Source organism: Ornithorhynchus anatinus, chromosome 3, assembly GCF_004115215.2.
Source record: "Ornithorhynchus anatinus isolate Pmale09 chromosome 3, mOrnAna1.pri.v4, whole genome shotgun sequence".
Classification (NCBI taxonomy): Eukaryota; Metazoa; Chordata; class Mammalia; order Monotremata; family Ornithorhynchidae; genus Ornithorhynchus; species Ornithorhynchus anatinus.
The window spans coordinates 82,546,863-82,573,758 of NC_041730.1; the positions used below are offsets into that span (position 1 = coordinate 82,546,863).

The window sequence follows — 26,896 nt, forward strand, 5'->3', positions numbered from 1 at the left end:
CACAGTTTCAATTCCCATTTTACAGATGAAGCAACTGAGACCCAGTGAAGTGATTTGCCCAAGGTCACACAGCAGATAAGTGGCAGAGGTGGGATTAAAACCTGTCTTTCTATTCCCAGGCCCCTGTTCTATCCAGTAGATATGTAAAAGATATGTATGTAAAAGAGTCTATCCTTCAGGTAGTATTTCAACCAGGGGGCACATGGAGTATTTCTGGTAAATTCTCCTAAGTGAAATGTCGGAACAACAGACACACTATAGGGAAAACATCAGATACAAAGGATCACAGGAGGTTTCTCGGGTATTGTTTTGATTCTAAATTCCATTCAGGAGCAAGAGAGGAATCTCTTGTAGGCAGTTGTGCTGTTGTAACATAGCAATACTATTTATTGAGTGTCCATTGTATTCAGTACACCTAGTGCTAAGTGATTAGAGAATCAATCAATGATATTTATTAAGCATTTACTATGTGCAGCGCACTGTACTAAATGCTTGGGAGAGTACAATACAACAGAATTAGCAGATATGTTCGTTCCCTGCCCATAGCGAGCAGACAGTCTAGAGGTGGTGACAGACATTTATATGAATAAGCAGCATGGCCCAGTGGATAGAATACTGAACTGGAAGTCAGAAGGACCTGGGTTCTAATCCCAGCTCTGCCATTTGTCTGCTGTGTGACCTAGGACAAGTCATGTAATGACTCTGTGCCTCAGTTCCCTTATCTGTGAAATGGGGATTAAGACTGTGTGCCCCATACGGGACAGGGACAATATCCAAACCGTTTTGCTTGTATCCACCCCAGCACATAGTACAGTGCCGGGCACAGAGTAAGAACTTAACAAATGCCAGTTATTATTTGGAGAGTTCAACACAGAGGCATTTTCCCTGCCCACAAGGATCTCACACTCTAATGGGGGAGATTGACACAAACGTGTTTGCAAATGTTTGCACAAAGACAGTTGTACAGTTGTGGAGTCAAAATGAGGTATAATCAGGAGATTAGTGTAGGAGGAACAAAGAGAATGAGGTGGCAAATAGGGGTGGCAGCATGATATAGTGGAAAGAATTAGAAGTCTAAAGACCCTGGTTCAAGTCCCAGCTCTGCCACTCCCCTATCTTGTGGCCTCGGTCAACTCACTTAACCTCTCTGGGCCTCAGTTAAGTCATCTGTAAAATGGGGATAAATTAGATTGTAAATCCTGGGTGGCAAAGGGACTGAGTCCAAATCTCAAACCTTGTATCCACTCTAGAGCCTATTACATAACAAGCACTTAATACATGCCATAAAAATTAAGAGCAAATATGTAGGAAGGGGAGAGGTGGTAGCCTTGAAGCCAGTGGAAAGAGATTTTACTTGATGCAGAAGGGAGTAGGAAGCTTAAAGTTGGGTTTTGAAGGATGGAAATGTGTGCTCTGAGGAGATGATCTATGATATAGGAGGCAGTATAGATGATAAAGGGAAAAGTTTGGAGCTTAGTACAGTGTTCTGCGATAGTAATCGTTCAATAAATGCCATTGATTGATTGATCAATTGGAGACAGGCACTAGTTTGATAGATACAACAGGAACTTTAGCCAGGGTGGTAGCTGTTTGGGTGGAGAGGAGGGAGGGAGGGAGTGAGAAAAGCTGGCAGGATTTGATGGGAGATTGAATATGGGAGTTGAAAGACTGTGAGGAATCAAGAGTAACTCCAAGGGTTTAAGTTTCTGGGTCAGAGAGGAGAGTGATGTTATTGACAGAGATGGGAAAATTTAAGAGGAAATGTGGGTTTAGGGGAGAAGATGAGTAGTATTTTGAGCTGCTTGGCAGATTAATGGAGTGGAGATGTCCTAGCTGCCTATCTTACCTCAGTGATTTTCTACTACCACTCAGCACACTCACTTTACTCCTCTAATGCCAACCTATTCATTGTACCACAATCTTGTCTATCTCACTGCTGACCCCTTGCCCACATAATAATTATAATTAATAATTATGGTACTTGTTAAGCGCTTACTATATGACAAGTACTTTTCTCCTGCCACTGGCCTGAAATTACCTACCCCTTGAAATACAACATCCCACCAGTCTCCCCACCTTCAAAGCTGTATTAAAATTATATGCCATTCATTCATTCAATCATATTTATTAAGGGCTTAATGTGTGCAGAGCACTGTACTAAGTGTTTGGGAAAGTACAATACAATAGTAAAGAATGACAACCCCTGCCCACAGTGAGTTCAAATTCTAGAGGGGGTGAGACAGACATCAATGCAAATAAAGAGACACTAATGCAAATAAATAAAATTACAGATTATATGCATAAATGCTGTGGGGCTGGAAGAGGGAGGAAGAGCAAAGGGAGCAAGTCCGGACAAAGTAGAAGAGAGTGGGAGATGAGGAAAAGTAGGGCTTAGTCTGGGAAGGCCTCTTGGAGGAGATGTCCTTCAAGAGGTCTTCCCCACCTATGCCCCCATTTCCCCTTCTTCCTCTCACTTCTGTATCACCTTTGCACTGGAATTTGTACCCTTAATTCACCCTACCCACAACTCTGTGGTAGTGTACTCTCCCGAGTGCTTAGTACAGTGCTCTGCACGGAGTTATCACTAAATTCCATTTGATTAATCAGTTGAGATGCAGGAAGTTATAGATTAGATGAGAGGGCAGGGCTAGAGAGATTAGGAAGTCATGCACTTAGAGGTGATAGCTGAAGCTCTGTGAGCCCCCTGAGAGAGTGGGTGTAGTTAGAATAGTCCCAATTTCTAATTTGCAGGTCAAAGTGGAAAGCATCCGGGCAAACTCTAACCCTCATAAGTTACTCCCTAGAAATTCACTGGACAGACTTAGGGATGTGAGGGCATCTCAGCCATCTAGGGAACCTGGGAAATCCATGGAATCAAAATGCCTTCCACACTTTTAATTTTGGGGATTAACTGTCAATTTCATTGGCCCCTCCACTACTTGCCCCAGGAATTTCAATAATCCACTCACTCCTAGTAATGCACTCTGAACTTCTCTGACCTCCTGAACCTTTGACCTTCCCAGTGATCTGGTACCCACAGAACATGAAGATTAAAAAGAAAAAGGACAGAGCAGAGAACAAGAAAGCTAGCAGGAGAAGAATTTTGAAGCCAAACTATACTACAGATCCACAGAGCTACATTTAGAGTTAAGAAATGCTGCCTGTGGATTTTGGGGACTTGTTGCTCTCCATTCAGGTAACAGCTAAATTTGAATTTAGCCCCCTGCAAGCTTCAATTTACAAACCCTGATGTTGGTGGAAAATGCAACACTGTTTATAACCAGACATCCCTAACAGAATTTGCTAAGGTTTATTAACATCTTATCAGAGCTTTGCAAGGTTGGGTGTACACTCAATCTTCATTCACATTATCTCACTTCATGAAATTTGAAAACAGTCTAAGATGAGCACCCCACACAGCTCATTAGCTTTCCAATGCCTCAGCGGTCAGAGTACCATCAGGGAGATAGATCAGTGCCATGTAATATTTTTAAAAGGAGTGATTAATATATTATTTATGTTAGGAGATTCTCACTTTAATTACAAAGTTGTATTCACCAGAGTTGCTGAACAAAGCTCTCCCGGCATACATGTTTCAATTAGAAGACACAGGGAAATTCTATTAAGGTCTGGATATTTGTCGACTTCCGTGCAATGCTATCTTTATTTTGCTGCATTTATGATTTGGAGTAAATGGTTATGCCAATGCCGCCATTTTTAACTTGACTCTAAATCCAAGACCGTGATTTTCTGGAAGAAAGGGTATTTGTTGAGTAGGGTATTAGATTGAGGGTCAGAAAACCGACTTCAATTCATGGCTCTGCATACTGTGCAGTACAACCTTTTTAAAACTCATTCTCTCTAAGTCAGGATATTCCCCCAAATTGACATGGCCAATACCTCATCCCACAAATGGAAAGCATGGTTTTCATGTCACTAACTTTTCTTCTTAATCTTGTAGTCTGAAAAACTGGGCAATTTTAATATATCCCCCTACTCTTATCTGCCTATTCAAAATGCTCTGTCAATTAGAAAATGCTTGTCAGATGAAATGATTGTTCAAGAAAAACAACCTACGTGACTTCTCTAACACTTGAACAATTTAAAATAATGGGAGAAAATTAATTTGCCGAAGCAGCTATTGTTTAAAGGAAAGTCTGCTATTCTGAATTCTCATGCAGTATATATAGTTTCATTAATGATACCTTTCATTTGATAGCCCTTTACATCTAGAAGGATCTTGAAGGATTAACAGACTCCAAATAGAATTTGCTTCATCCTCTTCCAATTTTTTATGATTTGTCAGAAAACATTCATCTTCTTCTGAAGGGTAAAGGCAGCATGGCCAAGAGGAATGAGCGCAGGAATTGGAGTCAGGAGACCTGGGTTCGAGTACTAACTGTACCTCTGACTTAGTGTGTGATCTTGGGCAAGTCGCAACCGCTCTGGGCCTCAGATTACTCATCTGTTAAATGGAGATAATATAGACTCTGAGCCCTAAGTGGAACAGTGACTGCCTCCAATCCCACAGACTTGTACCTACCCCAGCATATGGTACATAGCAAGGGCACAGAGTCATCATTATTGTTATTAAATGAGGTTCTATCTAGAACTACTGGATGTTGTCTGAGCAGCACTGGTTATATCATGGAGCTTCCAGCATTATCATATTACCAGACTTCGATGGTAGAGTCAGCAAACTCGGGATTTGTTCGATTTCTGGAATGTCAGTCACATATCCCATTTTTCAGCTATCTTCACTAGCATGAATAATGCCTTGTCATCAGTAGTGTCCTCTTCAAAAGTGAAGAAAAGCTATAAATATAAACTCATGACTTGGGCTTCCTCCAAAAATGGCTGGTTTAGCCAGCAGGCAGGGCCTGACCCCACCGCCTCTAGATATTTGGGACACCGAAGTAAAAGGTGATGACTCCTTTTCCCTATAAACTGTAAGGTTCTGGAGGGCAGGGAATAAGTCTACCAGATTTGTTATATTGTACTCTCCCTAGTGCTTAGTACAGTGTTCTGCACACAGTATGCACTGAATAGATACACTTGATTGATTTCTATAATCAATATATCAGTAGTATTTAATGATAAAGCACAGGCCTGGGAGAAAGAAGGATCTGGGTTCTAATCTTGCCTTCTCCATTTGTCTGCTCTGTGACCTTGGGCAAGTCACTTAAATTCTCTGTTTCAGTTCCCTCATCTGTAAAATGGAGATTAAGAGTGTGATCCCTGGGTTGGAACTCTGTCCAACCCAATTAGCATGTATATACCCCAGCACTTAGAACAGTGCCTGACACATAGTAAGCTCATAACAAATGCCACAGTTAATAGATTAGAAAAGGAGCAATAGTAATGGGAACCCTAGGAGTAAAGAGACAAGAACTAGCATTCATTGGAAAGAACATGGATCATGTTTGGGTGCAATGACTTATTTTCTCTGACTCGCTAGCTTGTCAAGGTGTAAGGCTAAAATTGGAGACCCCCAAAGAGGTAGTCAGAATGTATTAGAGTGCAAACTCAACTAGGCTAGGGATCATCTACCTACTCTGTTCTACTCTCCCAAGAATTTAGTAGAGTGTTCTGCGCACAAAAAACACTCAATAAATACAATTGATTGTTGCATGGACAGTGCATGCACAGTGTGGCTTACTAAGAGTTAGTGGGGATCTTTTCCATAATCTTGTGACAACTAGCTGTAAAGCAATAAATCAATCATTTATTGAGCATCAGCTTTGTGCACAGTACTAAGTGTTTGGGAGATACAGTATGAGAGTTAGTATAAATCAATCAACCCACATTTCAACCTGTCACCAAATCCTGTTGGTTCTACCTTAACATCTCTAGAATCTGCCCTTTCCTCTCCATTCACTACTACTACACTGATCTAAGCACTTATTCTATCCCACTTTGATTACCTCATCAGCCTCTTTGTGACCTCACTGCCTCCCTTCTCTTTCTGCTCCAGTATGTACTTGACTCTGCTTCCCAGATGATTTTTCTGGAAAAAAAGTTGAATCCACATCTCCCCACTCCTCAAGAAGCCCCGGTGGTTGCCCTTCCACCTCTGCAACAAACAGAAACTGCTTACCATTGGCTTTAAAACACTCAATCACTTTGCCCCCTCCCATCTTACCTCACTGATTTTGTACTACAGCCCAGCCCACACACTTAGCTCTTCTAACACCAACATATTTACTCTACCTCGATCTCGTCTATCACACCACCAACTCCTCGCCCAAATCCTACCTCTGACTTGGAACTCCCTCCGCCTTCATATCTGACAGATCATCAGTCTCCCTCCCTTCAAAGTCTTATTAAAATTTTCTCTCTCAAGAAGCCTTCACAAACTAAGCCCTTACTTCCCCTTTCTCTCACCCCCTTCTGTGTCACTCGTGCACTTGGATTTCTGCCCCTTATTCACCGCACCCTCAGCACTTATGGACGTATTCCAAAATTTACTTTGGCTGTCCCCCTTTCCTCTCCCCCCTGCCCCCGCCCCAGATTTTAAGCTCCTTGCAGGCTGGAAACACTACTCTGTTGTATTGTACTCACCCAAGTGCTTAGTACAGTGTTCTGCACACTGTAAGAATTTAAAAAATATGAGTAATTGATTGAATGAGTAATGGTAGTTATTTAGCGTTCATTGAATGTAGGGCATGGTACTAAGCACTTGGGAAAGTACTATATGACAGAGTTGGTAGAGGTGATCCCTGCCCACAAGAAGCTTATAGGGGAAGGTAGACAATAATAATAATAATAATAATAATGTTGGTATTTGTTAAGCACTTACTATATGCCCAGCACTGTTCTAAGCACTGGGGTAGATACAAAGGAATTAGGTTGTCCCACGTGGGGCTCACAGTCTTCATCCCCATTTTACAGATGAGTTAACTGAGGCCCAGAGAAGTTAAGTGATTTACTCAGGTTCACACAGCTGACAACTGGTGGAGCCAGGATTAGAACTCACTACTTTTGACTCCCAAGCCCAGGCTCTTTCCATTAAGATAGATTACAGATAATGGAAATAATAGACAAGATCCCTGCTCTCAAGGATTTTAATAAAAAAAAAAAACAAGAAACCAAAGGACAAAGGACAACAACAACAAAATACACAATTGTCCTCCACACAAATTTAACAGACCTATGGAGGAAGAAAGCAGACACATCTGTGCAGATAAGGGCTAAGATGGTTATTTTAGAGGCCAACTCAATGTCGCCAGACAGCACTTCTGCCTCTAGACAGATTGGAAGACCTGATCCCAGCAATTTTCTGCCCTCTACTAAACTCTAAGCCCTTGCTTTCAGGAATTAGTTTACTAACTCTATTGTATTTTCTCATGTGCTTACTACAGTGCTCTGCACACAATAAACACTACCGATTGTTTGATTTAAAGCCATCCCCTGTCAGATACTGTTCTGATGAGGAAAGAGCACTCTGAAATATTTATCCAGATCCCATCTCCATGAACCAGTCTTCATGAGGTCTTGCAGCCTTCTTCCACATCCCACTAGTCCATGGACTACGTGAGATATTATACTTTCTGGGCAATTGACTGTCTTTGTCATGAAGTAACCAGTTAGAGTACAATATGTAAGTGGGTCTTGTAGATAGTGAAGGAGTATGGTGACAAAAGTTTAAAAACACACCTTCGGCACTGCACCAATATGGTAAATGCTCAGTCATTTTTGTCGATGTTAACAGATCCCTTCTGCCAGGTGGGAGGTGCTTTGAGCAATTAAGGTGAAGAAAATAGTCTTTTAAGAAAACTCTGCTATGTCGTTTGAATATGTCTTTTGAAAGCCTGAGTTCTAGTCTTCCCTGAATATACAGGCACACCCACCTATGTGTGTTCGTTAGACTAGCTGGATTTCCTTGTCACCTGCAGACAGAAGCTTAACTGACCAACTAGCCCATGGTAGACCAAAGATCCCTGAATGTGTGAAATAAGAAAAATAGACAGACACTGGTCAACAAGTAAGAGATACTCTGTTCCTTAATCAGTTGGGGAAAGCAGAGAACACTTGGCATTACTGAAGAGTGGGCAATTGGGGAGAAGAATGGAGTTTCTAACTTTTTTAGGATGGAAAGAAGAACTAAAAATGGAGGTCTTTGTTTCCATCCCTCCTGCCAGGGTGTTGAGACTGCCTCTGATTTGGAAGCCATCTGAAACAGATGCAGGGCTAGAAGGCACATGACCACAGAGGATCATTCTCTTACAGCCCACAACCTCACAAGCTGTTCTCCCAACATCGTTCCCGGTAGTTTGGCCAACAACCTTTTCTTGCTATGTGGAATTGGAGCAGAATCCATCACCAATGCCTTTGTTCGACTCCTGCTTCTTTCACTTCAGAAATGTTCTCTTCATCTTCTTGGTTTGCTCCTCCAGAAATGCCTTCAGAACAAGAACTGCCTTCCACAACCCCAAGAGTGCAGGGCACCACAAGGTAGATCCCGCTGAAAGAGGAACGATCTGGAGGACCTTCTCCCGACAGGATGTAAGCAGCTGTCAAGTTAAAGGGCTTATCAGTGGGTGGATGACTTCTCTCCTCAGGACCAGAGGACTTGGATAATGATTTTATCTGTAATTCATTTTAATGTCTGTCTCCCCCTGTAGACTTTAAGCTCTTTGTGGGTAGGGATCATATCTCCCAACTCTACTGTATTCTCTCTAGTACTTAGTACAGTACTCTGCTCACAGTAACCATTCCCTAAATACCATTGATTAATATGTCTATTCATCAGTGATAAGAGCAACAGTTTTTTCTCTCTCCTCTTAAGACTGTGAGCCTCATGTGGGACAGGTTGTGTATCTGACCTGACTATCTTGTATCTACCCCAGTGCTTTGAACAGTGCTTGACACATAATAGGCACTTAACTAATAACATTAGAAAAGTCTTATTAGAAGGCCCTGTCTTGCTAGATAAAATAATACTGAGTTTCTCAGCTTCCTGTAGACAGATTAGCAGGAGATTCCTGCTCCTTATTAGCAGGAATCACATCTACCAATTCTGTTCTAATGTATTTTCTCAATTGCTTAGTACAGTGCCCTGCACACAGCAAGTGCTCAGTAAATACCATTTTCAGCTTCTCCTACTGCACTTTTTGTTTCTGAGTAGAGAGTACGTACGTGACATGGCATGCTTTTAGTAAAAGGATTTTGCAAGTTTAGCGTTAAGAAATTAAGCAAGGACTGATTCGTCACTGACTGTGTAATTTCCATTTCTGACTGGCAGTTGCCCTGCAAGTGAATGACAAGGTCTATAACAGGGTAAGATTTTAGTCCTCTCCAGAGCAGACTTCCTATCGGCTAACCCTAAGAACAAATTTTGGCAATAATCGCTCATAGAGAGAGTAGGGCTGTTTCCTTCACAATCTGCTTTTGAATCATCTCATCAGATTTATTTTTGTACCAGCAGCAACCAAGCCCCTGCAAAGCGGCAATGTATCAGTCAGTAGATTAACCCAGTTTCTGCACCCGTCGTAATATGTTTCATCAAGATAGCGCCGTTATTCTAAGGGCCTCGAAGTGGTTTCCTGTATAAAGCTGTCATCCTATTTTTATAGATGGGGAAAGAGGTGGACAGAGAGTTCAAGTGACTTTCTCAGACTTGCTGAGGTCAAGTCTGGGCAGGCAAACTTGAGCTCTGGTTTTCTGCCTTGGGTTTGTACCATCAGCCAGGCATCCCTGCTGGGGGAGCCAATTTATTTTCTCCACTCCTCCTATTAGTCGTGAAAATGGACTTTTAAGCAGAAAGTGTAGAAATATAATTGTTGTCAAGAAGAAGAGCTGTATACAATACATACTGGCCTTCAGTTTCCAAGCCCTGTAATTGGAATGCCTCCTCCCTTGACATCTGGAGGCTATCCCCATTAATAGCAGTATAAATATATCAAGCCCATTTGTAGACAGTCGGGAAACTCATCAGTGGGGCAGAGTGGAAATGGAGAAAAGGGGATAGCAGGCAGAATAGTGGGACTGCCTTCCTTGCCAAAATTATGAGAAGCCTCATGCCTAATGAAAAGAGCCCAGGTTTGGGAGCCCGAGAACCTGGTCTGTGCCACCTGCCTGCTGTGGGATCCTAGGCAAGTCACTTCATTTCTCTGTGCCTCAGTTTTCTCATATGTAAAATGGGGATTCAGTGCCTGTCCTCCCTTTTACTTAGATGCGAATCCCATGTGGGACAGGAAGTGTGTCCGATTCATTCATTCATTCAATAGTATTTATTGAGCGCTTACTATGTGCAGAGCACTGTACTAAGCGCTTGGGATGAACAAGTCGGCAACAGATAGAGACAGTCCCTGCCGTTTGACGGGCTTACAGTCTAATCGGGGGAGACGGACAGACAAGAACAATGGCACTAAACAGCGTCAAGGGGAAGAACATCTCGTAAAAACAATGGCAACTAAATAGAACCAAGGCGATGTACAATTCATTAACAAAATAAATAGGGTAACGAAAATATATACAGTTGAGCGGACGAGTACAGTGCTGTGGGGATGGGAAGGGAGAGGTGGAGGAGCAGAGGGAAAAGGGGAAAATGAGGCTTTAGCTGCGGAGAGGTAAAGGGGGGATGGCAGAGGGAGTAGAGGGGGAAGAGGAGCTCAGTCTGGGAACGCCTCTTGGAGGAGGTGATTTTTAAGTAAGGTTTTGAAGAGGGAAAGAGAATCAGTTTGGCGGAGGTGAGGAGGGAGGGCGTTCCAGGACCGCGGGAGGACGTGACCCAGGGGTCGACGGCGGGATAGGCGAGACCGAGGGACGGTGAGGAGGTGGGCGGCAGAGGAGCGGAGCGTGCGGGGTGGGCGGTAGAAAGAGAGAAGGGAGGAGAGGTAGGAAGGGGCAAGGTGATGGAGAGCCTTGAAGCCTAGAGTGAGGAGTTTTTGTTTGGAGCGGAGGTCGATAGGCAACCACTGGAGTTGTTTAAGAAGGGGAGTGACATGCCCAGATCGTTTCTGCAGGAAGATGAGCCGGGCAGCGGAGTGAAGAATAGACCGGAGCGGGGCGAGAGAGGAGGAAGGGAGGTCAGAGAGAAGGCTGACACAGTAGTCTAGCCGGGATATAACGAGAGCCCGTAATAGTAAGGTAGCCGTTTGGGTGGAGAGGAAAGGGCGGATCTTGGCGATATTGTAGAGGTGAAACCGGCAGGTCTTGGTAACGGATAGGATGTGTGGGGTGAACGAGAGGGACGAGTCAAGGATGACACCGAGATTGCGGGCCTGCGGGACGGGAAGGATGGTCGTGCCATCCACGGTGACGGAGAAGTCTGGGAGCGGACCGGGCTTGGGAGGGAAGATGAGGAGCTCAGTCTTGCTCATGTTGAGTTTTAGGTGGCGGGCCGACATCCAGGTGGAGACGTCCCGGAGGCAGGAGGAGATGCGAGCCTGAAGGGAGGGGGAGAGGACAGGGGCGGAGATGTAGATCTGCGTGTCATCTGCGTAGAGATGGTAGTCAAAGCCGTGAGAGCGGATGAGTTCACCGAGGGAGTGAGTGTAAATGGAGAACAGAAGAGGGCCAAGAACTGACCCTTGAGGAACTCCAACAGTTAAAGGATGGGAGGGGGAGGAGGCTCCAGCGTAGGAGACCGAGAATGATCGGCCAGAGAGGTAAGAGGAGAACCAGGAGAGGACAGAGTCCATGAAGCCAAGGTGAGATAAGGTATGGAGGAGGAGGGGATGGTCGACAGTGTCAAAGGCAGCAGAGAGGTCAAGGAGGATCAGAATGGAGTAGGAGCCATTGGATTTGGCAAGAAGGAGGTCATGGGTGACCTTAGAGAGAGCAGTCTCGGTAGAGTGGAGGGGACGGAAGCCAGATTGGAGGGGGTCTAGGAGAGAATGGGAGTTAAGGAATTCTAGGCATCGATTGTAGACGACTCGTTCTAAGATTTTGGAAAGGAAGGGAAGTAGGGAGATAGGACGATAACTGGAGGGGGATCTGATTATCCTGTATCTACCCTAGCACTTAAAGCAGTGCTTGACACATAGTAAGTACTTAAAAAATGTCTTACGCTGTCGAGTCGTTTCTGACCCGTGGAGACATCTCTCCCATAATGCCACGTCTCTATCTGCAATCATTCTGGTGGTGGATCCATTGAGTTTTCTTGGTGAAAATACAGAAGTGGTTTATCATTACCTCCTTCTGAACAGTAAACTTGAATCTAAACTTGAATCTCTGCCCTTGACTTTCTCCCATGCCACTGCTGACCAGCACAGATGAGTTTTGACTTGTAGCAGATTACCTTCCACTTGCTAGCCACTGCCCAAGCTAGGAATGGAATGGGTATGCCTCTGCTTGACTCTGCCTCCTGTAGCCGAGCCTGGTAGAGTCCTGGTGAAACTCTCCAGGTGCAGTCTTGAGAGGGGAGGCTTAAGAAATACCATTATGATTATTACCGTTATTTTGTTGGGTTTCCTATTAAGGAAAAACATTCATCGTTTCCCAGTAGATTCTCATCAGTAAGAGAACTGTAATCTTAAAAACCCACATTAATATGGCAACATCTAAGCTGAAGCAACTGCTAGACAGCTGAACAGACCTGTGAGATACTGGGAAAATCCTGGAGGGACCAGAGCCCATAAGGATCAGGAGAGGATGATCTGGGCTGGGATGGATTCTAAGCAACTCCAGACTTGCTTGGGGCTAGAGCAAGCATGTTTCTTTTTGGAGCCAAATGGGAGAAAGGCAGATGGGAATGGAGGAGATTCCCCCCCTGCTCATGAGCATTCTGACCAGAATTTCCAGGGAATAATTTTGAGCCAGGCTGCCCTGTCTAAGAGACATGGCATATTACCTCTGGGTTTTAGGTTGTTGATAATTGTGGCTCTCTAATTGTATCTATTCTTTTACCTCTTTCCTCTTGGGAACTCTGTGTTATACTCTCCCAAGCACTTGGAGTGGTGCTCTGCAAATAGTAAGCTCTCAGTAAATACCACTGTGGTCCTTTGGCATGCCAGCAGCCGCTGGATTGGAGAACGTTCAGTGTACAGAAATCGAGGGGTCAGAGGGTGGGCAAAGTTGAGGGCTGATTGGGCCAGGAATGCAGCAAAAGTCACCTCCACTCATGACAGCTGGCTACTAACGAACATACAATGAGCTGTTTGATTCATTCCTTGTAATTTACTTCACAATAATGAGAAGATAGGGAGAGTGACAGGGTTAGGAACTATGTTTAGTCTGGCTAATGTACCAGCTGCAAAAAAAAGTCCCAATTAACCATGAAATTGTACACACCACCCTTTAGTAACAAGTCTTAAGTTTTCTATTCAAAAGGAGTAATTGCATCATTTCTCAGCACCACTGCAATGTCGTAACAAAGGGCCAACATCATTAATCATGCTGATGTGGAATAAGTGATTTTAAGCTTATGTTTTAATAATGTGGGCCTGGCTCATAGAATAGTCAACTAGCTCTTTGTTTGCATTATAACCCCACTTATTGGCAAAGACTTGCTGGTTCCAATGTATCTTGCTGAATCAAGAAGGGTAGTCCTTTTGTGGCTTTCTCTGATTTATTTAGATTCGGTGTTTCCTGCTGGCAGCCTCCTTTTGATGATGAACTGAGGTTTTTGTATTTTTCATCACTTAAAGGGACGCTTCAGTGTACTTAACCAAGATCAATTGGTGTTGAGTATGAACAGCTAATTAGTTTTAAAGTCAATCGTTTGTTTTGATGTTCAAAGATTGCGAAGCCAAGTGGTATGTGGGTTCTTTCACCACCTGTGTTGATACAGTTGCACCCGCCTTTGGAGCTCGATCGATTTCCAAGCTATAAACATTTTTTTTTTCCGCTAAAAAGCCCAAATCCTGGCATGAAGAATATGACTCAAGTAGGGAAACATCCCTTTTCTGGTCCTTTGTTCCTTAAATGTTGCATTTTGGAAAAAAAAACCCAGTGGTGTTTGATTGCACGGACACCACAATAGGAAGGTAGGAGATGCCCTACACGGATTTTAAAGTGGGAATGGATCCAACAATTCATTTCCTCTGCTTGGAAAGCTTAACACGACTCTTACAGTCACTTTATTGATCCGGACACCTTCCTCTTCCAAAGATCTGGAGGTTGGGGGTGGTCCCTGAGGACTAACTTGCCAGGCCCCATGACTAAAGCCACAGAAGCAATGTGGCCTAATGAATAGAGCATGGGACTGGGAGTCAGATGGGCCTGGTTTCTAATTCCAACTCTGCCACTACTTGTCTTCTGTGTGACCTTGGGCAAACTATTTCACTTCTCTGTGCCCCAGTGTCCTCAACTGTAAAATGGAGAGTAATATTTTGAGCCCTATGAGCTCGTTGGGAACAGGGAATCTTTGTGCTTATTGTTGTAGTGTATGCTTCCAAGTGCTTAGTACAGTGCTCTGCACACAGTAAGCGCTTAATAAATACAATTGAATGAATGAATGACATGCACTGGGTCCAACCAGATTACCTGGTATCTACCCCAGCACTTCAAACAGTGCCTGGCACATAATAAGTGCTTAACAAATACCATAAAAAGGGAGGGCCCACAAGGTCAATGCAATTAGGAGCCCAGTTACCCCCGGGATTTCTATTTGTCAAAAAATAACTTATGCCTGGACTGATGTCAAATCTTATTTATGGAACTTAAAAATCAAGCATTGGTGCTTAGCAGAGCAAATTCTTCTTGATCTCAGTGGCACCGATCAGTCTATCATATTTATTGAGTTCTTTACTGTGTGCAGAGCACTAAGATCTAGAGAGAGTGGAGTATAAGAGTTGATAGATACATTTCCTTCCCACAGTGAGCTTACAGCATACAGGGGGAGATGAGGAACATGCATGCGTGATGCTCTTCCTCATGAGTGACATTGGAAAGACTCCCAGTCGAAGATTCCCCCCAGCTTTGGTTGAGACACCTCTGCCCTTTAGGTTAGGCAATGAAGTTTTGCAGGCGTTTGGTGATGGACCTGAAACAAGGCCAAGAGTTTGGCCACGACAGTGATGTCTGTAACACGTACAGTGGAGCTTTTATCGAGAGAAGAATAGGGATGGATAACAGATTTAGTTCTCTAGGATATGAGACAAAACCTAAGCAATGTCATTCCTGGAGCAGACCTATAGCCCAGCTTCCTAGACTCTGTCTTCGACAGAGGCAACAAACAGAATGCTTGCAGGATGCATGTGAAATCTGTCTCTCTGGACACCCATCCTTGGTGTTAGGGATGGATAATCCAACACCTCTACCACTCCTTTCTCCATTCCTGACTTTCACTCCACTGACCCATGATGGGCCCCTCAGGCAGGTGCGCATGTATCCAAACCTTTCTTGATGCTATTGACATTTTCAGCTTGCACCACTTCCAGTAATAGCAAATTCTGTATTTTTACCATCCACTGTGGGGAAAGGATTTTTTTTTTAATCGATTTGTATCTACCACCTGCAAGCATCAAGGTGTACTCCCTCTTTCTATCCATAATCCTTCAAGATGTGGTAGGCTTCTATCCTGTCCCCTCTCAGCTTCTCTCTTTCCAGACAGAAGAGTCCTCACCTTCTCAGTCTGTCTTCATGCAGACGATGAACCAGTGGTCTCCTTTATTCTATTTGCTTTGGGGAGAATGGAAAATGTATCCTTGGAATTGATGGAGGAAGGGAATCTCATCCTTTTTAATCATCTGTCTTTCTATCATCTGTCTTGCTTAGGTCTGTAACCTTCCATTTCATTATGTATTCTGGCTAGGTGGCGGGATCGACAACTGTAATAGGGCTAGTGTTAAAATAACCCATCGGGAATGTCAAAGACAATTAGAGTGACATTCCTTTATACTTCTTTAACAAAAGCTAGATGGAATAATTTATGCAATAAGGTGGAAGAAATTGTATTTGATGGACCTCTGTGAGAAACTTTAAATTTAACATTCTAACATAGGAGTCCCTGAAATGAGGAGGGATTGTTAAAAAGCGAGTCACCACTGGTCTGATCAAAAATATTCATTTGGCTATTTATCATGCCCAGCAATGTTTCCTCAACTTTTTTCAGTATATTTAATAAAGATGTGAATTCACCAGAGATCAAATTAAGTCTTAAGCTAAATCTATAGCTGAGATAGGTCACGCATAGCCTGCAGCCACCCCATGTTGGGTTTTGTCACCCTCTCTCCCAGGCTAAGAGGGACTGGTAATTGGATGAGAGATTTCCATGGAAACCCTATGTGGCTCCGCCATAGAGAAGCTGTGGGTTTCCTCTACAAGTCATCTGGGACCCCATCTTCCCCTGAATTCGCTGGGGAAAGCATCCAGGCCGGACGGCATCCCGAGGGATTGCTGACAGAATTCAGGAAGATAAAGTCAGAGATTGTGCTTCCCTGCCTTGAAGCATCCAATCCATCTCAGACTGAGTGTCTTTTTTTATTTCTAGTGTGAGTTCTCATCCTCACCTGGGAGCCCACTCAGGATCCAAAGTAGAATATTATATCCTCCTCCTATATATCAGGTCAACTTCTTTCTAGACTGTAAACTTATGGGCAGGGAACATGTCAGCTAATTATGTTGTATTCTACTCTCCCAAGATCTTAGTACAGTGAGAAGCAGCATGGCTCAGTGGAAAGAGCACGGGCTTTGGAGTCAGGGGTTATGAGTTCGAATCCCAGCTCTGCCACTTGTCGGCTGTGTGACTGTGGGCAAGTCACTTAACTTCTCCGTGCCTTAGTTCCCTCATCTGTAAAATGGGGATTAAGACTGTGAGCCCCACGTGGAACAACCTGATTCCCCTATGTCTACCCCAGCGCTTAGAACAGTGCTCGGCACATAGCAAGCGCTTAACAAATACCAACATTATTATTATTATTATTATTATTACAGTGCTCTGCACATAACAAGCACTCAGTAAGTACTGTTGATTGATTCCCTCATTCTCTCTAGGTGTAGATCATAAAGGTGATAATGTGTGGTATTTGATAAGTGTTTATTTTGAGTCAAGCACTGAAATAAGTGCTGGGATAAATAAAGATAGACAGGTTGGACTCAGTCTCTGTCTCACACAGGCTCACTGTCTAAATAAGAGCTGATCTTGAATTTCCATTTTACAGAAGAGGAAACTGAACCCCTGGAAAGTTAAATGACTCACTCGAACAGAAGGCAGGTGGTGGATTCAGAATTGGAACCCAGATTCTCTGACCTTCCAGACCCAGGATCGTTCTATTAGGCCATTCTGCTTCCCACTATCATCCTCCTGGCTCCAGTCCTTCAGAAGGTGGGGACAGTAGGGAAGAGGAGCAGGGAGCCAGGGAGGTAAGAGTGCTAGGAGCCGAGGAGCTGGATCTGGCTGTACAGTCAGTCAGTCAGTCAATCATATTTACTGAGTGCTTACTATGTGCAGAGCACTGTACTAAGAGCTTGGAAAGTACAATTCAGCAACAAATAGAGACAATCCCTACCCAACAATGGGCATTAGAGGAGTGACGTGTTTGGGCTGAATTGTAGTAGAAGAGTAACAAGTTGAGGTAGGAGAGGGCAAAGTGATTGAATGCTGAAAAGCCAATAGTAGGAGTTTCTGTTGGATTTGGAAGTGGATGGATGACCACTGGAGGTTATTAGGGAGTGGAGAAACATGGCCTGAACATTTCTGTAGAAAAATGATCCGAGTAGCAAAGTGAAGTATGGACTGGAGTGGGGAGAGATAGGAGGTTGGGAGGTCAGCGAGGAGGCTGATACACTAATCAAGTCAGGATAGGATAAGTGCTTGGATTAATGTGGTGCTAGCTGTGGGAATAAGAGGAGCCAAGTTTGCCATGAGGAATTCATCCAGTTGCAGGGGGAGTGGGACAGGAATAGGAGCTGCTCCTGGAGCACTGACAAGGAGAAAGATGTTAGCTCCATGTGGGCTGGGAACATGTCTACCAAATCTGTTATACTGTACTCTCCCAAGCACTTAGTACAGTGCTCTGCATATAGTAAGTGTTCAATAAATATGGTGAAAGGAGCAGGAGCCAAGGCCAGAGATATTGATTTTTGAAATTAAAAAAAAATCCTCGCCTAAAAGGCAATCAGCACATGATCCTGCCATGTGCTTTCATGTGCTTTGGGTCACTTCTGCAGGGAGAGACAAGAGCGGAAGCTCATTATAGCTACAATCATAGATAATAGCTCGCAGGTGGGAAAACGAATATTATTAACATCAGCCACATTTCTGGGAAGTTGATTCTTTCCTTGATGAAAGTAGTATATTGGCAACCAAAGCCCTGTGGTTGACCTAAGAATCAGCCCTGTAGCAAATAGGGCCATGTTTTATTACCTTCTTGCCTGTAAAATTCTGTTTTCTATAGTATAATCTATGGTGATTAAGCTCATGCTTCTCCTTCTGAAGTTGGGGAAACTGAGATGCACAGTGAGTTCCTCAGCCAGTCTAGAATGAGAAGTCAGCTCTTCCAGGCTGGAAAAACAAATTCTGGTAGAAAATTCTATTTTTTTGGCTAGAGCTCCATAGGGCTACTTACAAGAGACCCCTCTGTAAAGTTGAAAAGTATTAAGGAATTACAGAGAGCTGGACGACTAATATGTTTAGATTCAAATACTCATAGTTCTACTTCCCAGCCTGCTCTGTGAACACTGAAACAGGAGCAGAAGGGTCTTTTTTTATTTTTATTTTTCATTCTCTTCATTCTCCCTTCAGTGGTACCAGTCCTAAAGCTCAAGTGGATTGTGGTGTGGGACAGAGAGCAACTGACCTTGGGCACCCCTGCACCCCATCCTCAGGAAATAGCTGTCAATCAGGTGGGCCCTGGGACCCTTAAGGCTTTCAAGAACACGTTTTCAAGGGTACTCTGTCGACGCTAGCTCAAGCTCTGTCAGCACTAGCACAATCTAACACATTCTTCCAGGCTTTCTATCTAAATCACAACAGAAAGAGCAGTGAATGTGCCTAACCTTTACTAACTGAAGAGTCAAGTATCATGAGCTCTGTTAAGATCCAAGCATGTTCTATCATACATTTTCATGGGTATATTTCAGCTGGCTCCTTGATTTTTCCCTGGGAAGACTCAGATGTTGGATGAGATTGTCTCTGCACCTCTACCCCTCCTTGGTGAAACCTTGGAAAGTTACATCACCTCTTTCAAGCTAGGAGGGAATTAATTTGGAACTCATTGACTAGAACTCGGTCAATGAAGTTTATTTGGAGTAGGAAGTGACGTACAGCCTGGAACAATATGGTTCCATGAAACTCTGTACCTGGTCATTTTCCCTTCCCTGGAAAACATGGACTTTTCCTTAAGCATGGGTTGAACATATACAGCAAGCATTTTAAACTCTTAAATTTTCCTGAACCTCCACTTTTTTTGATACAATAAACTCCTCAGCACAACCCATCCAGTGTACTCTACCCTAATAGAGTTTAATCTGCTAAAGACCACACACAGTGTTTGATCCTTTCTACAGAGTTCCATATTCAGCAATGTTTCCTGGAGTGAACTGGACCCTAATACTGCCTTGAGGAGAATGGTTGACAGATGCAGAAGCAGCTACTGAATGATGAGTTGAAGCTGGGAAATAATAGAAAATAGGGTATACCGATGAAACATTTTAAGGGAACAGTTTTCCTTCCTTCCTTCAGTCATATTGAGCATTAACTGTGTGCAAAGCACTGTACTAAGTGCTTGGGAGAGTATAATATAACAACAGACATGTAATAATAATAATAATAATGTTGGTATTTTTTAAGCGCTTACTATGTGCCAAGCACTGTTCTTAGTGGTGGGGTAGATGCAGGATAATCAAGTTGTCCCACGTGAGGCTCACAGTCTTAATCCCCAATTTACAGATGAGGGAACTGAGGCCCAGAGAAGTTAAGTGACTTGTCCAAAGTCACACAGCTGACATGTGAGGGAGCTGGGATTAGAACCCATAATACTAATAATAATGTTGGTATTTGTTAAGCGCTTACTATGTGCAGAGCACTGTTCTAAGCGCTGGGATAGATACAGGGTAATCAGGTTGTCCCTTGTGAGGCTTACAGTCTTAATCCCCATTTTACAGATGAGGTAACTGAGGCATAGAGAAGTTAAGTGACTTGCCCACAGTCACACAGTTGACAAGTGGCAGAACTGGGATTCGAACCCATGACCTCTGACTCCCAAGCCCGTGCTCTTTCCACTGAGCCATGCTGCTTCTCATAACCCATAACCTCTGACTCCCAAGCCTGGACTCTTTCCACTAAGACATGCTGGTTCTCTAAGGACACATTCTCTGCCCTTAAGACTCTCACCGTCTAGAGGGGAGACTAAGCACTAATATACGTACATAAATTAAGATATATACATATGTTCTGTGGGGCTGGGAGGGAAGATGAATAAGGGAGCAAGTCAGGGCAAGGCAGAAGGGAGTGGGAGAGAGAGAAGGGCTTCTAGGAGGAGATGTGACTTGAATAAGGCTTTGAAGGGCAGGGGGAGAGTAATTGTCTGTCATCAATTTCCTCATCATCAACAGCATTTTCTGAGATCCTTCTGAGTGCAAAGAACTTGGGTAGTGTAAAAGCAGCAGTCCCTGCAGCGTGGTTTAGTGGAAAGAACACGGGTTTGGAAGTCAGAGGTCGTGTGTTCTAATCCCTGCTCTGCCACTTGTCAGCTGTGTGACTTTAGCCAAGTGACTTAATTTCTCTGTGCCCCAGTTACCTCATCTGTAAAATGGGGATTAAGACTGTGAGCCCTGCAGGGGACAAACTGATTACCTTGTAACTACCCCAGTGTTTAGAACAGTGCTTGGCACATAGTAAGCACTTAACAAATACCATCATTATTTATGCATTACCAGTATCTTACAATCAAATGAGGAGGGAGAACAGACCAAAATATTTATTGTGGTCTTTGTGCAATCCTCAGATTCATCCAGTCATTGCTTGATTATGTACTGTAGTATCCATAACCCATTCCTAATGTTAATTTCAATCCCTGCTGCTATATCAGTTCCCACACTACCTCCTCCTCCCCTCAACCTGTTCCCTTCCCAGTGTCTCCTGTTCTAAATAGTTTTCCCAAGTCTCCGTTCCTTCAGGCCAGCACAAGTCACAAATGTGAGCACAAGTCACAAATGTGGCCACAAGCCACAGTATTAGGAGGAATACTCGCTTTACTAGGCTCATTCTCAGAGTGAGATGATCAATCCAATTGGTGTCCCAGTGCAGTGTTAGACTTATGTTTCAGTCAAGAAAACTGTCCTGTTCTTTAACTTTATAGAGTCCGTTAATAAGTGCTGCACTGCCCATATCTGCCTTCTGTCTGCCAAGCCGTGTATCCTCTTTGTAGTCTAGCTGGTCTACCCACTCAGTAGACAAAATGAGAAAGTTGTCAACGGTAGACATTATTTATGATAACTAGGGTTTCAACATAGAAGTCGTTGCCTCTTGAAAGGCAATGTAGCCCCTCTATTCAACTTCTGGCATTTTATTCTTAATTTTTATGATCGTTGTGTCTTGTAACTCAAATAAATTTTACTCAACTTCCAACAGCAGCTGTTGAGGATAATAAAATCCTAAACTTCCTTTAGGGACAAACTGCAAGCTCTTTTCCCATCAAGTTTATACCTCTAGTTAATCAGAAGGAGTAATCTCTGTCCTTGCATCATATGAAGTGTGACCCATGAGATGATTGCAGAAGGATAAAAGGGAAGAGCTGGTTTATCTTTCCAAGATGTTTATTTTTCCTCATTCTCTTTTTCCTAACAATGGAGATGTTTACTTTGTTGACCACCAGCCGAACTTCAGGCTCTATATTGAGATGTAAATGAAGTGTGATCAAGAAAAAACACAACCGTCTCATTAGCAGAAGACTGTACCATCATCCTCAGAAATTAGTTTATAGCCCTTTTCTAGGAGGTTAGTCATGTTCTTGCTTCTTTATCTCTCTTCTGGTGGAGCTGTTGAGAATGCCGAATTGTACATTCCAAGAGCTTAGTACAGTGCTCTGCACATAGTAAGTGCTCAATGAATACTATTGAATGAATGAATGAGTTGGACAACTTCAACAGTTGTTGAAGGGGGAGGGCAGAGATGCTTCCTCTTTATTCAGGAGTGAATCTAGAGAAAAAAAAAATGGTCCCTGAAAATACAACAGTATCACATTGGCCCTTTCAATGATACATCTAAGACTGCCTCCTGCATTCTCAAAGCAGTATATAGAAAAGAGTGTTTCTTAGAACGCACGGTGTGCTGTTGTCCTGATTGTACTGAACTCTCCCAAGCACTTAGTTCAGTGCTCTGCACATGGTAAGCATACAGTGAATATGATGGTCAAAGTTACTGCTCATTATTAAATGCAATCTCACATATTTTTAGTTTGGCTGGAGTGTGTGTTGTTTCAGCTCCTAAATGGGATGATTCAGGCTTCACATCAAGTTTGGAGCCAGGTTAATAATGGCCTAGTGATTTGGGTGTTAAGTGATGTCTCCAGAGACTGATGAACTACTTCATTGGCAGTGGAGCATCAACTGCAAACTCCAAACTTCATAGTTGGGCGGGGGTGCTTTCCTAGCAAAATGCTCTTGCCTTGTTGAACCTTTCTTCAAAGGGTGGATTACCAAATGTTGTGGTGCAGATGGAAGGAAAGTCACTAACCCAATAACACGGGGTCATTAATGGCAGGCACAAATAGAATGATGTGGTCAAAGATTAATTCTTGTAGGGAAGCACCTCTCTAGTGACCATCCTAAACTTCTTTGCAGACTTCTAATAATAACAATAATAATAATTGTGGCATTCATTAAGTGTTTACTATGAGAAGCTGTATGGCTGTGAGGAAAAAGAACATTCTTGGGTGTCAGAGGATCTGGATTGTAATCTAGGCTCTGTCACTTGTCAGCTGTGTGATCTTGGGAAAATCACTTAACTTCTCTGGACCTCTGTTTCCTCATCTGCAAATCCTACACATTAAATCCTATTCCCTCCTACTTAAACTGCTAACGCCAAGTGGAGAACAGGGATTGTGTCCAACCTAATTATTTTGTGTTTTCCCAACCCTCATTATAGTGCTTGGCACATAGTAAGTCCTTAGCGAGTACAATAATGTTAATATTAATGATAATGAATTAAGCACTGTAAAGTTAATGAAGCCAGATACAGTTCCTGTCCCAGACGTGTCTCACAATCACAATCTCACAAAGGGACAACAGATAATAAATCTCCTTTTCACAAATGAGGAAACCAAGTTGCAGAGAGGATAGCACCTTGCCCAAGTTCCCACATCAGGCATGCCGAGATTAGACTCCCTCTGTTTTCCAGTCCTGTTCTCTTTCCACTAGGCCATGTCACTTCCTTTCTAGGTCTGGTTCATGTGCAGAAATGGCAGTGTTGAGAGAAGTCCAGCTACATCATGCAGGACATTGTTACAGCCCACCTTGTTGGTTTCATATTTCTAGCTCACAAAACTATCCTTTCCTTTCATTCTTGCCTCCCTCCATCTCCCACCAACAACCTTGAGGTTCCTGGAGAAACCAAGGAGCATCACCAGTCAGTTAGAAACTGGGGCTAGTGGTCACCTAAGAGATGAGGTAGACCACCCTTCTCTGCCTGGAGAAGGGGGAATCCCCATCCATCTTGGATCTCCCCTGGGACACCCTTTGCTCAGGTCTGAAACCCTCAGGTATTCTAAAGTTCACTCTCTAGTCGTTCCCCATATTCCAAAGCCATGGTCTGTGTGGTCCAGCCACATCTTTTCATCAGCCGGTGACCTCAGTCCTTCACATCTCCAGTACTGGGGAAGTGTAGCAGCTGTGTGGATTGGCAATGTACTGAGACGTTCTTGTCAAAGTGTGGTCAGCCCCATCTTCCATCAAAGCGATTTTTTTCCTAACCGGACCCCTAGTGAACCAAAAGCCCTAATGTCCCTCCTAAGAGATCTGCATTGCTTCTGAGGCTTCTCCCAGATGCTGGGAAACTCTGACTCGGGCACAGACCAATTCTCCTCTCTAACTGGTTACTTCCTCCATCTGGGGTTCCCACGTCACATGATTTGGCACGGGAAACAATTTGCCACCATCTGTAATTTACAGACAAGAGGGCACTCAAAATTAAAAGGCCACACATTTTAAATAGATAAATGGAAATCCTTTATTTTGGCAACATATAATTAATCAACCTTTGGAACTCACTACTGCAGGATATCATTGAGGCAAATAATTCAGCATGATTAAGGAGGGGATTAAAGAGCCGTATGAATTAGAATAGCATCTGTTATTGCTCGGCGAAGACTGCTGGAGATATCGGCCCTCCTGCTCTAGGGTAAAAGCAAATCACCAGCTGTGATGAAGAAATGATTTACCCCTTGTTAAAGAATCATATGTAGAAGAAGTTGCACCATTAACGGGGGGCCGAGGATTGATGCCCCGGGTTAGAGGCAGGTGATATATGATCACTGTATGGTAATTCCTGTTCTTTTTTTTAGTGATATTTGGTATGGTTGTATGTGCCAGGCACTATACTAAATGCCCGGGCAGCTACAAGCTAATCAGGTTGGACATAGTCCATGTCCCATGTGGACCTTACAGTCTAAATCCCCATTTTACAGATGAGATAACTGAGGAACAGATAAGTTACGTGACTTATCCAATGTCACACATAGCAGACGAGTGGCAGACCTGGGATTAGAATACAGGTCCTTCTGACTCAAAGCCCCATGCCCTATCCACTAGGTAACACTGCTTCTGCTTAGCTCTGGGATTCTGCTCCTCGCTGAAAAGATGAACCCTGAATCTGCTGTATTTTTGGGTCCCCTTCAAGGGTGAGTCATTAGAGCTCTTAGGTGCTGAGCCAGCCAGGCCGTTTCTAGCATTACCTTCTGAACGTCAAATTAAATCTCCAATAAACTATGGCTTTTGATGATTAATGGTGATCCCTGACATTCCATAGTTGGGAGGAGGAGCAGATTTAAGAGGAAAGATTCAGAGTAATTTGATTTTAGACATGTTTACCTGGACGGGGTCACTAGGATATCTAAGGAGAGTTGTCCTGGAGGTGAGAGGAAATGTGGGATTGAAGATTAGATGGTCAGTCAGATAGGTAGATTTGGGAGTCGTCTGTATGGAGATAGTAATTGAAAATATGTGAGTGGATGAGTGCCCTAGGTGAGTGAATGTCGAGTGAGAGAAGTAGGATATCCAGAATAGAGCCAATTATGGGAAGATAGGAGAGGAACCAGGGAAAGAAACTCAGGAGCAGTCAAGTAGGTAAGAGGAGAACCAGATTAGTAAAATGTAAGGAAACCCAAGGCCTGATAAGGGTTTTGAGGAAGAGAGAGTGGTCCACAGTGTCAAAGGTAGCTGAGGGGCCAGGGGGATTAAGATGGAGTATAGCCTTTTGGAGTTGGCTACATTGATGTTTTTAGAGAGTGCGGTCACAGTGGAGGAAAGACATGAGAAGCTTAACTGTAATGGGACAAAGAGAGAGTTGGTAGAAAGCAAATGAAGGCAGTGGGTTTGTAGAACCTGTACCAGGTGCTTGGATGACAATGGGAGCCAGGAGGTGGTAGCTTAGATGGTGCCTTGGGATTGAAAGAAGGGTTTTTTTTTTAGGATGGGGAAGATAAGCATTTTGAAAACAGAGAACATGAGAGGATAGAGCCAGATAGAGGCTTAGGTAGAGGGGTTAGGTTCAGAGGGCAGGAAAGAGACCGTCACTTGAGAAGCACCTGAGAAGCTGGAGAAGGCTGAAGGGTGGTAGAGTGATGAGAAAATGATCAGGAGACTTGGAAGAGTTCACACATGATGACTTCAATTTAACAAAATAGTAGGGTGATGGGGCATTTGGGAGGGAAGCCGTGGGAGGACGGTAGTTTCAAGAGCAAGTTAAAAGTTGATTAATATTGGTGGGGGTTGTGGGCGATAGGTTCAGGGAGGTAGGACTGCTCCTCATTCCCCACTCTTTGTTCCTTCCCTCTTCTCTCTCTCACCTGAAACCTCTTCTTCTTTTCAATTTTTCTCTTCCTCACCTTCCCTTGTAGGAGGAGCCAATTGGAGTGACTCCGCACCAGGGAAGAGAAAGAAAAAGAGGGTCTATGGGACAGAGAAATAGAGAATCTCTGCTCTTCTAGTGAGCAGGGACTGTGCCTAACAACTCCCTGGTATTGTATTCTCCTATGCAGTGCTCTACTCACAGTATGCGTTCAAAAAATACCACTGATTGATTGTAAAGCTCCCATTCAACCATGTGAGAAGTTTCACCCACTAAGCACTTCCACACTCTGCCTCTTCAGGCACAAAAGTGCGGTAAACTGATGGGTAGTTCAACAAAGTCCTGTCAAGAATGGTGCTGCAGCACTTGATGGAATTCAGTAACAGACACAAGGTGAGAGACTGAGAAGTCCCTGGTAACAATAATAATAATAATTATGGTTTTTGTCAAAGGCTTATTATGTGCCAAGCACTATTCTAAGCCCTGGGGTAGATTCAAAGCAATCAAGTTGGACATAGTCCCTTTCCTACATGGGGTGCACAGTCTTTATCTCCATTTTACTATTGAGGTAACTGAGGCACAGGGAAGATAAGTGGCTTGTCCAAGGTCACACAGCAGACCTATGGCAGAGCCAAGATTAGAACCCACAGCCACTGACTACCAAGCCCTTGCTCTTGCCACTAGGCCATGCTATCTTTCCTAGTACTAACTCTGCTTTCTCCAACCACTCTTCCCAGCATCTCCCTCCTCCCTAGAGACTTCATCTATGCTCTGCTCTGATTGACTTCATCCATTCATGCTGCTAGGAATATCAGCAGGGTGCTGTAATGTCAAGGGCTCATTTAGCCTTTGTGACATTTACCTACCAGAAAGGGGTCACACTTAATGAAGACATTTGCCATGCTAATGCCACTGAATGTGAATAGTACAAAGCAACCCCCAAGGTGTTGAAATTTTTAAAATTTAATCTCAATTTATAACCAAATTAAAACATACATGCAA

General features: G+C 43.5%; 1 protein-coding gene and 1 non-coding gene across 3 annotated transcripts in view; one reads left to right on the forward strand and one right to left on the reverse strand.

Annotated features, from left to right (window-relative positions):
* The window catches only part of GRID1 (glutamate ionotropic receptor delta type subunit 1), an 842,873-nt gene that overhangs the window by 528,309 nt on the left and 287,668 nt on the right, over positions 1–26,896 (forward strand). The gene's annotated exons all lie outside the window — the stretch shown is intronic.
* On the reverse strand, positions 12,229–12,368 carry LOC114810758. Its single transcript, XR_003758453.1, has one exon. It is a non-coding gene; the product is annotated as a small nucleolar RNA SNORA7 (small nucleolar RNA).